At 42.9% G+C, this 10,332-nt stretch overlaps 1 protein-coding gene across 1 annotated transcript in view; it reads left to right on the top strand.

Moving 5' to 3' along the window:
* The window catches only part of LOC139753532 (probable glutamate receptor), a 176,035-nt gene that overhangs the window by 11,865 nt on the left and 153,838 nt on the right, over positions 1-10,332 (top strand). The gene's annotated exons all lie outside the window — the stretch shown is intronic.

The following is a 10,332-nucleotide window of genomic DNA, read 5'->3' on the forward strand; positions in this document are numbered from 1 at the left end:
TGAGAGTAAGTGAGCTTGGGAAGGAGACTTGTGTGAGGAAGTACCAAGAGAGACTAATTACAGAACGGAATAAGGTGAAAACAAAAGGCGTAAGGGGAGTGGGGGAGGAATGGGATGTATTTAGGGAAGAAGTGATGGCTTCTGTAAAAGATGCTTGTGGCATGAGAAGCGTGGTAGGTGGGCAGATTGAAAAGGGTAGTGAGTGGTGGGATGAAAAAGAAAGATTATTAGTGAATGAGAAGAGAGAGGCATTTGGACGATTTTTGCAGGGAAATAATGGAAATGACTGGGAGATGTATAAAAGAAGGAGTCAGAAGGTCAAGACAAAGGTGCAAGAGGTGAAAAAAGAGGGCAAATGAGAGTTAGGATGAGAGAATATCACTAAATTTTAGGGAGAATAAAAAAAATGTTCTGGAAGGAGGTAAATAAAGTGCGTAAGACGAGGGAACAAAATGGGAACTTTAGTGAAAGGGGCTAATGGGTGCGGTGGTGGTGGTGGGAGGGGGGGATAACAAGTAGTGGTAATGAGAGGAGGAGATGGAGTGAGTATTTTGAAGGTTTTTTTGAATGTGTTTGATGATAGATTGGCAGATATAGGGTGTCTTGGTCGAGGTGGTATGCAAAGTGAGAGGGTTAGGGAAAATGATTTGGTAAACAAAGAACATGTAGTAAAAGCTTTGCGGAAGATGAAACCCTTCAAGGCAGCGGGTTTGGATGGTACTGCTGTGGAATTCATTAAAAAGGGGGGTGACTGTATTGTTGATTGATTGTTAAGGCTATTTAATGTATGTATGACTCATGGTGAGGTCCCTGAGGATTGGCAGAATGCTTGCATGGTGCCATTGTACAAAGGCAAAGGGGATAAGAGTGAGTGGTCAAAATACAGAGGTATAAGTTTCTTGAGTATTCCTGGAAAATTATATGGGAGGGTATTGATTGAGAGGGTAAAGGCATGTACAGAGCATCAGATTGGGGAAGAGCAGTGTGGTGTCAGAAATGCTAGAGGATGTGTGGATCAGGTGTTTGCATTGAAGAATGTATGTGACAAATACTTAGAAAAGCAAATGGATTTATATGTAGCATTTATGGATCTGGATAAGGCATATGATAGAGTTGATAGAGATGCTCTGTGGAAGGTATTAAGAATATATGGTGTGGGAGGCAAGCTGTTAGAAGCAGTGTAAGTTTTTATCGAGGATGTAAGGCATGTGTACGTATAGGAAAAGAGGAAAGTGATTGGTTCTCAGTGAATGTAGGTTTGCGGCAGGGGTGTGTGATGTCTCCAAGGTTGTTTAATTTGTTTATGGATGGGGTTGTTAGGGAGGTGAATGCAAGAGTTTTGGAAAGAGGGGCAAGTATGCAGTCTGTTGTGGATGAGAGAGTTTGGGAATTGAGTCAGTTGTTGTTCGCTGATGATACAGCGCTGGTGGCTGATTCATGTGAGAAACTGCAGAAGCTGGTGAATGAGTTCGGTAAAGTATGTGAAAGAAGAAAGCTGAGAGTAAATGTGAATAAGAGCAAGTTTATTAGGTACAGTAAGGTTGAGGGTCAAGTCATTTGGGAGCTAAGTTTGAATGGAGAATAACTGGAGGAAGTGATGTGTCTTAGATATCTGGGAGTGGATTTGGCAGCGGAGAGAACCATGGAAGCGGAAGTGAATCATAGGGTGGGGTAGGAGACGAAAATTCTGGGAGCGTTCAAGAATGTGTAGAAGTCGAGAAATTTATCTGGGAAAGCAAAAAATGGGTGTGTTTTAAGGAATAATGGTTGCAACAATGTTATATGGTTGCGAGGCGTGGGCTATTGAGAGAGTCGAGCGGAGGACGGTGGCTGTGATGGAAATGAGATGTTTGAGGACAATATGTGGTGTGAGGTGGTTTGATCGAGTAAGTAATAATAGGGTGAGAGAGATGTGTGGTAATAAAAGAGTGTGGTTGAGAGAGCAGAAGAGGGTGTCTTGAAATGCTTTGGTCACATGGAAAGAATGAGTGAGGAAAGATTGACCTAGAGGATATATGTGTCGGAGGTGGAGGGAACGAGGAGAAGTGGGTGACGAAATTAGAGGTGAAAAGATGGAATGAAAAAGATATTGATTGATCGGGGCCTGAACATACAGGAGGGTGAAAGGCGTGCAAGGAATAGAGTGAATTGGAACGATGTGGTATACCGGGGACGACGTGCTGTCAATGGATTGAACCAGAGCATGTGAAGCATCTGGGGTAAACCATGGAAAGGTCTGTGGGGCTTGGATGTGGAAAGGGAGATGTGATTTCGATGCATTATTACATGACTGCTAGAAAATGAGTGTGAACGAATGGGCCCTTTGTTGTCGTTTCCTAGCACTACCTCGCACATATGAGGGAGAGGGGGTTGTTATTTCATGTGTGGCGAGGTGGCGATGGAATGAATAAAGGCTGACAGTATGAATTATGTACATGTGTATATATGTATATGTCTGTGTGTGTATATGTATGTATACTTTGAGATGTATAGGTATGTATATTTGCGTGTGTGGACGTGTAGGTATATACATGTGTATGTAGGTGGGAGTGCTCATCCTCCTCGAAGGCTCAGATTGAGGTGTCTAAATGTGTGTGGATATAACCAAGATGAGAAAAAAGGAGAGATAGGTAGTATCTTTAAGGAAAGGAACCTGGATGTTTTGGCTCTGAGTGAAACGATGCTCAAGGATAAAGGGGAAGAGTGGTTTGGGAATGTCTTGGGAGTAAAGTCAGGGGTTAGTGAGAGGACAAGAGCAAGGGAAGGAGTAGCAGTACTCCTGAATCAGGAGTTGTGGGAGTATGTGATAGAGTGTAAGAAAGTAAATTCTAGATTGATATGGGTAAAACTGAAAGTCGATGGAGAGAGATGGGTGATTATTGGTGCATATGCACCTGGGCATGAGAATAAAGATCATGAGAGGCAAGTGTTTTCGGAGCAGCTGAGTGAGTGTGTTAGTAGTTTTCATGCACGAGACCGGATTATAGTGATGGGTGATTTGAATGCAAAGATGAGTAATGTGGCAGTTGAGGGAATAATTGTTGTACATGGGGTGTTCAGTGTTGTAAATGGAAATGGTGAAGAGCTTGTAGATTTATGTGCTGAAAAAGGACTAGTGATTGTGAATACATAAGTATACGTATGTAAGTAGGAGAGATGGCCAAAGAGCGTTATTGGATCACGTGTTAATTGATAGGCGTGGGAAAGAGAGACCTTTGGAAGATAATGTGCTGAGACGTGCAACTGGATGGATGTCTGGTCATTATCTTGTGGAGACGAAGGTGAAGATTTTAGAGGTTTTCAGAAAAGATTAGAGAATGTTTTGGTGAAAAGAGTGGTGATAGTAAGTGAGCTTGGGAAGGAGACTTGTGTGAGGAAGTACCAGGGGTGATTGAGCACAGAATGGAAAAAGGTGAGAACTAAGGATGAAAGGGGAGTTGGGGAGGAATGGGATGTATTTAGGGAAGCAGTGATGGCTTGCGCGAAAGATGCTTTTGGCATGAGAAGCGTGGGAGGTGGGCAGATTAGAAAGGGTAGTGAGTAGTGAGATGAAGAAGTAAGATTATTAGTGAAAGAGAAGAGAGAGGCATTTGGACGATTTTTGCAGGGAAATAATGCAAATGAGTGGGAGATGTATAAAAGAAAGAGGCAGGAGGTCAAGAGAAAGGTACAAGAGGTGAAAAAGAGGGCAAATGAGAGTTCGGGTGAGAGAGTATCATTAAGTTTTAAGGAGAATAAAAAGATGTTTTAGAAGGAGGTGAATAAAGTGCGTAAGACAAGGGAACAAATGGGAACTTCAGTGAAGGGGGCTAATGGGGAGGTGATAACAAGCAGTGGTGATGTGAGAAGGAGATGGAGTGAGTATTTTGAAGGTTTGTTGAATGTGTTTGATGACAGAGTGGCAGATATAGGATGTTTTGGTCGACGTGGTATGCAAAGTGAGAGGGTTAGGGAGAATTATTTGGTAAACAGAGAAGAGGTAGTAAAAGCTTTACGGAAGATGAAAACCGTCAAAGCAGCGGATTTGGATGGTATTGCAGAGGAATTTTTAAAAAAAGTGGGTGACTATGTTGTTGACTGGTTGGTAAGGTTATTTAATGTATGTATGACTCACAGTGAGGTGCCTGAGGATTGGCGGAAGGCTTGCATATTGCCTTTGTACAAAGGCAAAGGGGATAAAAGTGAGTGCTCAAATTACAGAGTTATAAGTTTGTTGAGTATTCCTTGGAAATTATATGGGAGGGCATTGATTGAGAGGGTGAAAGAATGTACAGAGCGTCAGATTGGGGAAGAGCGGTGTGGTTTCCGAAGTGGTAGAGGATGCGTGGATCAGGTGTTTGCTTTGAAGAATGTATGTCAGAAATACTTAGAAAAGCAAATGGACTTTTATGTAGCATTTATGGATCTGGAGAAGGCCTATGATAGAGTTAATAGAGATGCTCTGTGAAAGATATTAAGAATATGTGGTGTGGGAGGCAAGATGTTAGACGCAGTGAAAAGTTTTTATCGAGGATGTAAGGCATGTGTACGTGTAGGAAGAGAGGAAAGTGATTGGTTCTCAGTGAATGTTGTTTTACGGCTGGGGTGCTTGATGCCTCCATGGTTGTTTAATTTGTTAATGAATGGAGTTGTTAGGGAGGTGAATTTAAGAGTTTTGGAAAGAGGAGCAAGTACGCAGCCTGTTGTGGGTGAGAGAGCTTGGGAAGTGAGTTGGTTGTTGTTCGATGATGATACAGTGCTGGTGGCTGATTCGGGCGAGAAACTGCAGAAGCTGATGACTGAGTTTGGTAAAGTGTGTGAAAGAAGAAAGCTGAGAGAAATGTGAATGAGAGCAAGGTTATTAGGTACAGTAGGGTTGAGGGACAAGTGAATTGGGAGATAGGTTTGAATGAAGAAAAACTGGAGGAAGTGAAGTGTTTTAGATATCTGGAAGTGGATTTGACAGTGGATTGAGCCATGGAAGCGGAAGTGAGTCACAGGGTGGGGAGGATGGGAAGGTTCTGGGAGTGTTAAAGAATGTGTGGAGTCAAGACCGTTATCTCGGAGGGCAAAAATGGGTGTTTGAGTTAATGGTCATTCCAACAATGTTATATGGTTTGAGGCCTGGGCTATAGATTGGGTCGTGCGGAGGAATGTGGATGTGTTGGAAATGAAATGTATAAGGACAATTTGTAGTGTGAGGAGGGTTAATCAAATAAGTAATGACAGTGTAAGAGAGATGTGTGATAGTAAAAAGAGTGTGGATGAGAGAGCAGAAGAGGGTGTGTTGAAATAGTTTGGTTACGTGGAGAGAATGAGTGAGGAAAGATTGACAAAGAGGATGTACGTGTCAGAGGTGGAGAGAACCTGGAGAAGCGGGAGACCAAATTGGAGGTGGAAAGATGGAGTGAAAATGATTTTGAGCGATCGGGGCCTGAATATACAAAAGGGCGAAAGGTGTGCAAGGAATGGAGTGAATTAGAACGATGTGGTATACCGGGGTCGACGTGCTGTCAGTGGATTGAATCAGGACATGTGAATTGTCTTGGGTAAACCATGGAAAGATTTGTGGGGTCTGGATGTGGAAAGGGAACTGTGGTTTCGGTGCATTACACATGAAAGCTAGAGACTGAGCGTGAAAGAATGTGGCCTTTTTTCTCTATTCCTGACTTTACCTCGCTGGAGGGCGTATGCTATTTCATGTGTGGCGGGGTGGCGACAGCAATGGACGAAGGCAGCAAGTATGAACATGTACATGTGTATATACATGTTTATGTCTGTTTATGTATATGTATGTATGCACTGAAATATATAGGTATGTATATGTGCATGTGTGGGCGTTTATGTATATACATGTGTATGTGGGTGGGTTGGGCCATTCTTTCGTCTGTTTCCTTGCGTTACCTCGCTAACTCGGGAGACAGCGACTAATTATAATTGATAGAATATTCATATATGAATACACACACACACACACACACACACACACACATATATATATATATATATATATATATATATATATATATATATATATATATATATTTATATATATATATATATATATATATATATATATATATATATATATATATATATATATATATCCCTGGGGATAGGGGAGAAAGAATACTTCCCACGTATTCTCTGCGTGTCGTAGAAGGCGACTAAAAGGGGAGGGAGCGGGGGGCTGGAAATCCTCCCCTCTCAATTTTTTTTTTTTTCTTAATTTTCCAAAAGAAGGAACAGAGAAGGGGGCCAGGTGAGGATATTCCCTCAATGGCCCAGTCCTCTGTTCTTAACGCTACCTCGCTAACGCGGGAAATGGCGAATAGTTTGAAAAAAAAAAAAAATATATATATATATATATATATATATATATATATATATATATATATATATATATATATATATATATTTATTTATTTATTTATTTATTTATATTCATTTTGCTTTGTCGCCGTCTCCCGCGCCTGCGAGGTAGCGCAAGGAAACAGACGGAAGAAATGGCCCAACCCACCCCCACACACATGCACACACAGACACGTCCACACACGCAAACATACACACCCACACATCCCAACGTACACACATATATACACACACAGACACATACATATACACACATGCACACAATTCACACTGTCTGCCCCCACTCACCCACATCGCCACCCCGCCACACACGGAATAACATCCCCCTCCCCCCTCATGTGCGCGAGGCAGCGCCAGGAAAAGACAACAAAGGCCCCATTCGCTCACACTCAGTCTCTAGCTGTCATGCAGTAATGCCCGAAACCACAGCTCCCTTTCCACATCCAGGCCCAACACAACTTTCCAGGGTTTACCCCAGACGCTTCACATGCCCTGATTCAATCCATTGACAGCACGTCGACCCCGGTATACCACATCTATCCAATTCACTCTATTCCTTGCCCGCCTTTCACCCTCCTGCATGTTCAGGCCCCGATCACTAAAAATCTTTTTCACTTCATCTTTCCACCTCCAATTTGGTCTCCCACTTCTCCTCGTTTCCTCCACCTCCGACACATATCCTCTTGGTCAATCTTTCCTCACTCATTCTCTCCACACACGGAATAACATCCCCCTCCCCCCTCATGTGCGCGAGGCAGCGCCAGGAAAAGACAACAAAGGCCCCATTCGCTCACACTCAGTCTCTAGCTGTCATGCAGTAATGCCCGAAACCACAGCTCCTATTCCACATCCAGGCCCAACACAACTTTCCAGGGTTTACCCCAGACGCTTCACATGCCCTGATTCAATCCATTGACAGCACGTCGACCCCGGTATACCACATCTATCCAATTCACTCTATTCCTTGCCCGCCTTTCACCCTCCTGCATGTTCAGGCCCCGATCACTAAAAATCTTTTTCACTTCATCTTTCCACCTCCAATTTGGTCTCCCACTTCTCCTCGTTTCCTCCACCACCGACACATATCCTCTTGGTCAATCTTTCCTCACTCATTCTCTCCATGTGCCCAAACCATTTCAGAACACCCTCTTCTGCTCTCTTAACCACGCTCTTTTTATTTCCACTCATCTCTCTTACCCTTACATTACTTACTCGATCAAACCACCTCACACCACATATTGTCCTCAAACATCTCATTTCCAGCACATCCACCCGCCTGCGCACAACTCTATCCATAGCCCACGCCTCGCAACCATACAAAATTGTTAGAACCACTATTTCTTCAAACATACCCATCTTTGCTTTCCGAGATAATGTTCTCGCCTTCCACACATTCTTCAAGGCTCTCAGGATTTTCGCCCCCTCCCCCACCCTATGATTTACTTCCGCTTCCATGGTTCCATCCGCTGCCATATCCACTCCCAGATATCTAAAACACTTTACTTCCTCCAGTTTTTTTCCATTCAAACTTACCTCCCAATTGACTTGACCCTCAACCCTACTGTACCTAATAACCATGCTCTTATTCACATTTACTCTTAACTTTCTTCTTTCACACACTTTACCAAACTCAATCACCAGCTTCTGCAGTTTCTGCAAATGGGGAGGTGATAACAAGTAGTGGTGATGTGAGAAGGAGATGGAGTGAGTATTTTGAAGGTTTGTTGAATGTGTTTGATGATAGAGTGGCAGATATAGGGTGTTTTGGTCGAGGTGGTGTGCAAAGTGAGAGGGTTAGGGAAAATGATTTGGTAAACAGAGAAGAGGTAGTAAAAGCTTTACGGAAGATGAAAGCCGGCAAGGCAGCAGGTTTGGATGGTATTGCAGTGGAATTTATTAAAATAGGGGGTGACTATATTGTTGACTGGTTGGTAAGGTTATTTAATGTATGTATGACTCATGGTGAGGTGACTAAGGATTGGCGGAATGCGTGCATAGTGTCATTGTACAAAGGCAAAGGGGATAAGAGTGAGTGCTCAAATTACAGAGATAAAAATTTGTTGAGTATTCCTGGTAAATTATATTGGAGAGTATTATTTGAGAAGGTGAAGGCATGTACAGAGCATCAGATTGGGAAAAGCAGTGTGGTTTCAGAAGTGGTAGAGGATGTGTGAATCAGGTGTTTGCTTTGAGGAATGTATGTGAGAAATACTTAGAAAAGCAAATGGATTTGTATGTAGCATTTATGGATCTGGAGAATGCATATGATAGAGTTGATAGAGATGCTCTGTGGAAGGTATTAAGAATATATGGTGTGGGAGGCAAGTTGTTAGAAGCAGTGAAAAGTTTTTATCGAGGATGTAAGGCATGTGTACGTGTAGGAAGAGAGGAAAGTGATTGGTTCTCAGTGAATGTAGGTTTGCGGCAGGGGTGTGTGATGTCTCCATGTTTGTTTAATTTGTTTATGGATGGGGTTGTTAGGGAGGTGAATGCAAGAGTTTTGGAAAGAGGGGCAAGTATGAAGTCTGCTGTGGATGAGAGAGCTTGGGAAGTGAGTCAGTTGTTGTTCGCTGATGATACAGCGCTGGTGGCTGATTCATGTGAGAAACTGCAGAAGCTGGTGACTGAGTTTGGCAAAGTGTGTGAAAGAAGAAAGTTAAGAGTAAATGTGAATAAGAGCAAGGTTATTAGGTACAGTAGGGCTGAGGGTCAAGTCAATTGGGAGGTAAGTTTGAATGGAGAAAAACTGGAGGAAGTAAAGTGTTTTAGATATCTGGGAGTGGATCTGGCAGCGGATGGAACCATGGAAGCGAAAGTGAATCATAGGGTGGGGGAGGGGGCGAAATTCCTGGGAGCCTTGAAGAATGTGTGGAAGTCGAGAACATTATCTCGGAAAGCAAAAATGGGTATGTTTGAAGGAATAGTTGTTCCAACAATGTTGTATGGTTGCGAGGCTTGGGCTATGGATCGAGTTGTTCGCAGGAGGGTGGATGTGCTGGAAATGAGATGTTTGAGGACAATATGTGATGTGAGGTGGTTTGATCGAGTAAGTAATGTAAGGGTAAGAGAGATGTGTGGAAATAAAAAGAGCGTGGTTGAGAGAGCAGAAGAGGGTGTTTTGAAATGGTTTGGGCACATGGAGAGAATGAGTGAGGAAAGATCGACCAAGAGGATATATGTGTCGGAGGTGGAGGGAACGAGGAGAAGTGGGAGACCAAATTGGAGGTGGAAAGATGGAGTGAAAAAGATTTTTTGTGAACGGGGCCTGAACATGCAGGAGGGTGAAAGGAGGGCAAGGAATAGAGTGAATTGGATCGATGTGGTATACCGGGGCTGACGTGCTGTCAGTGGATTGAATTAGGGCATGTGAAGCGTCTGGGGTAAACCATTGAAAGAATGGTTCAGGCCCCGTTCACAAAAAATCTTTTTCACTCCATCTTTCCACCTCCAATACACATGTACATACACACGTCCACACACGCAAATATACATACCTACACAGCTTTCCATGGTTTACCCCGGACGCTTCACATGCCTTGATTCAATCCACTGACAGCACGTCAACCCCTGTATACCACATCGCTCCAATTCACTCTATTCCTTGCCCTCCTTTCACCCTCCTGCATGTTCAGGCCCCGATCACACAAAATCCTTTTCACTCCATCTTTCCACCTCCAATTTGGTCTCCCTCTTCTCCTCGTTCCCTCCACCTCCGACACATATATCCTCTTGGTCAATCTTTCCTCACTCATTCTCTCCATGTGCCCAAACCATTTCAAAACACCCTCTTCTGCTCTCTCAACCACGCTCTTTTTATTTCCACACATCTCTCTTACCCTTACGTTACTTACTCGATCAAACCACCTCACACCACACATTGTCCTCAAACATCTCAAACATATATATATATATATATATATATATATATATATATATATATATATATATATATATATATATATATATATATATATATATATA

This window comes from Panulirus ornatus, chromosome 14 (genome assembly GCF_036320965.1).
Source record: "Panulirus ornatus isolate Po-2019 chromosome 14, ASM3632096v1, whole genome shotgun sequence".
In the NCBI taxonomy this organism is placed as follows: domain Eukaryota; kingdom Metazoa; phylum Arthropoda; class Malacostraca; order Decapoda; family Palinuridae; genus Panulirus; species Panulirus ornatus.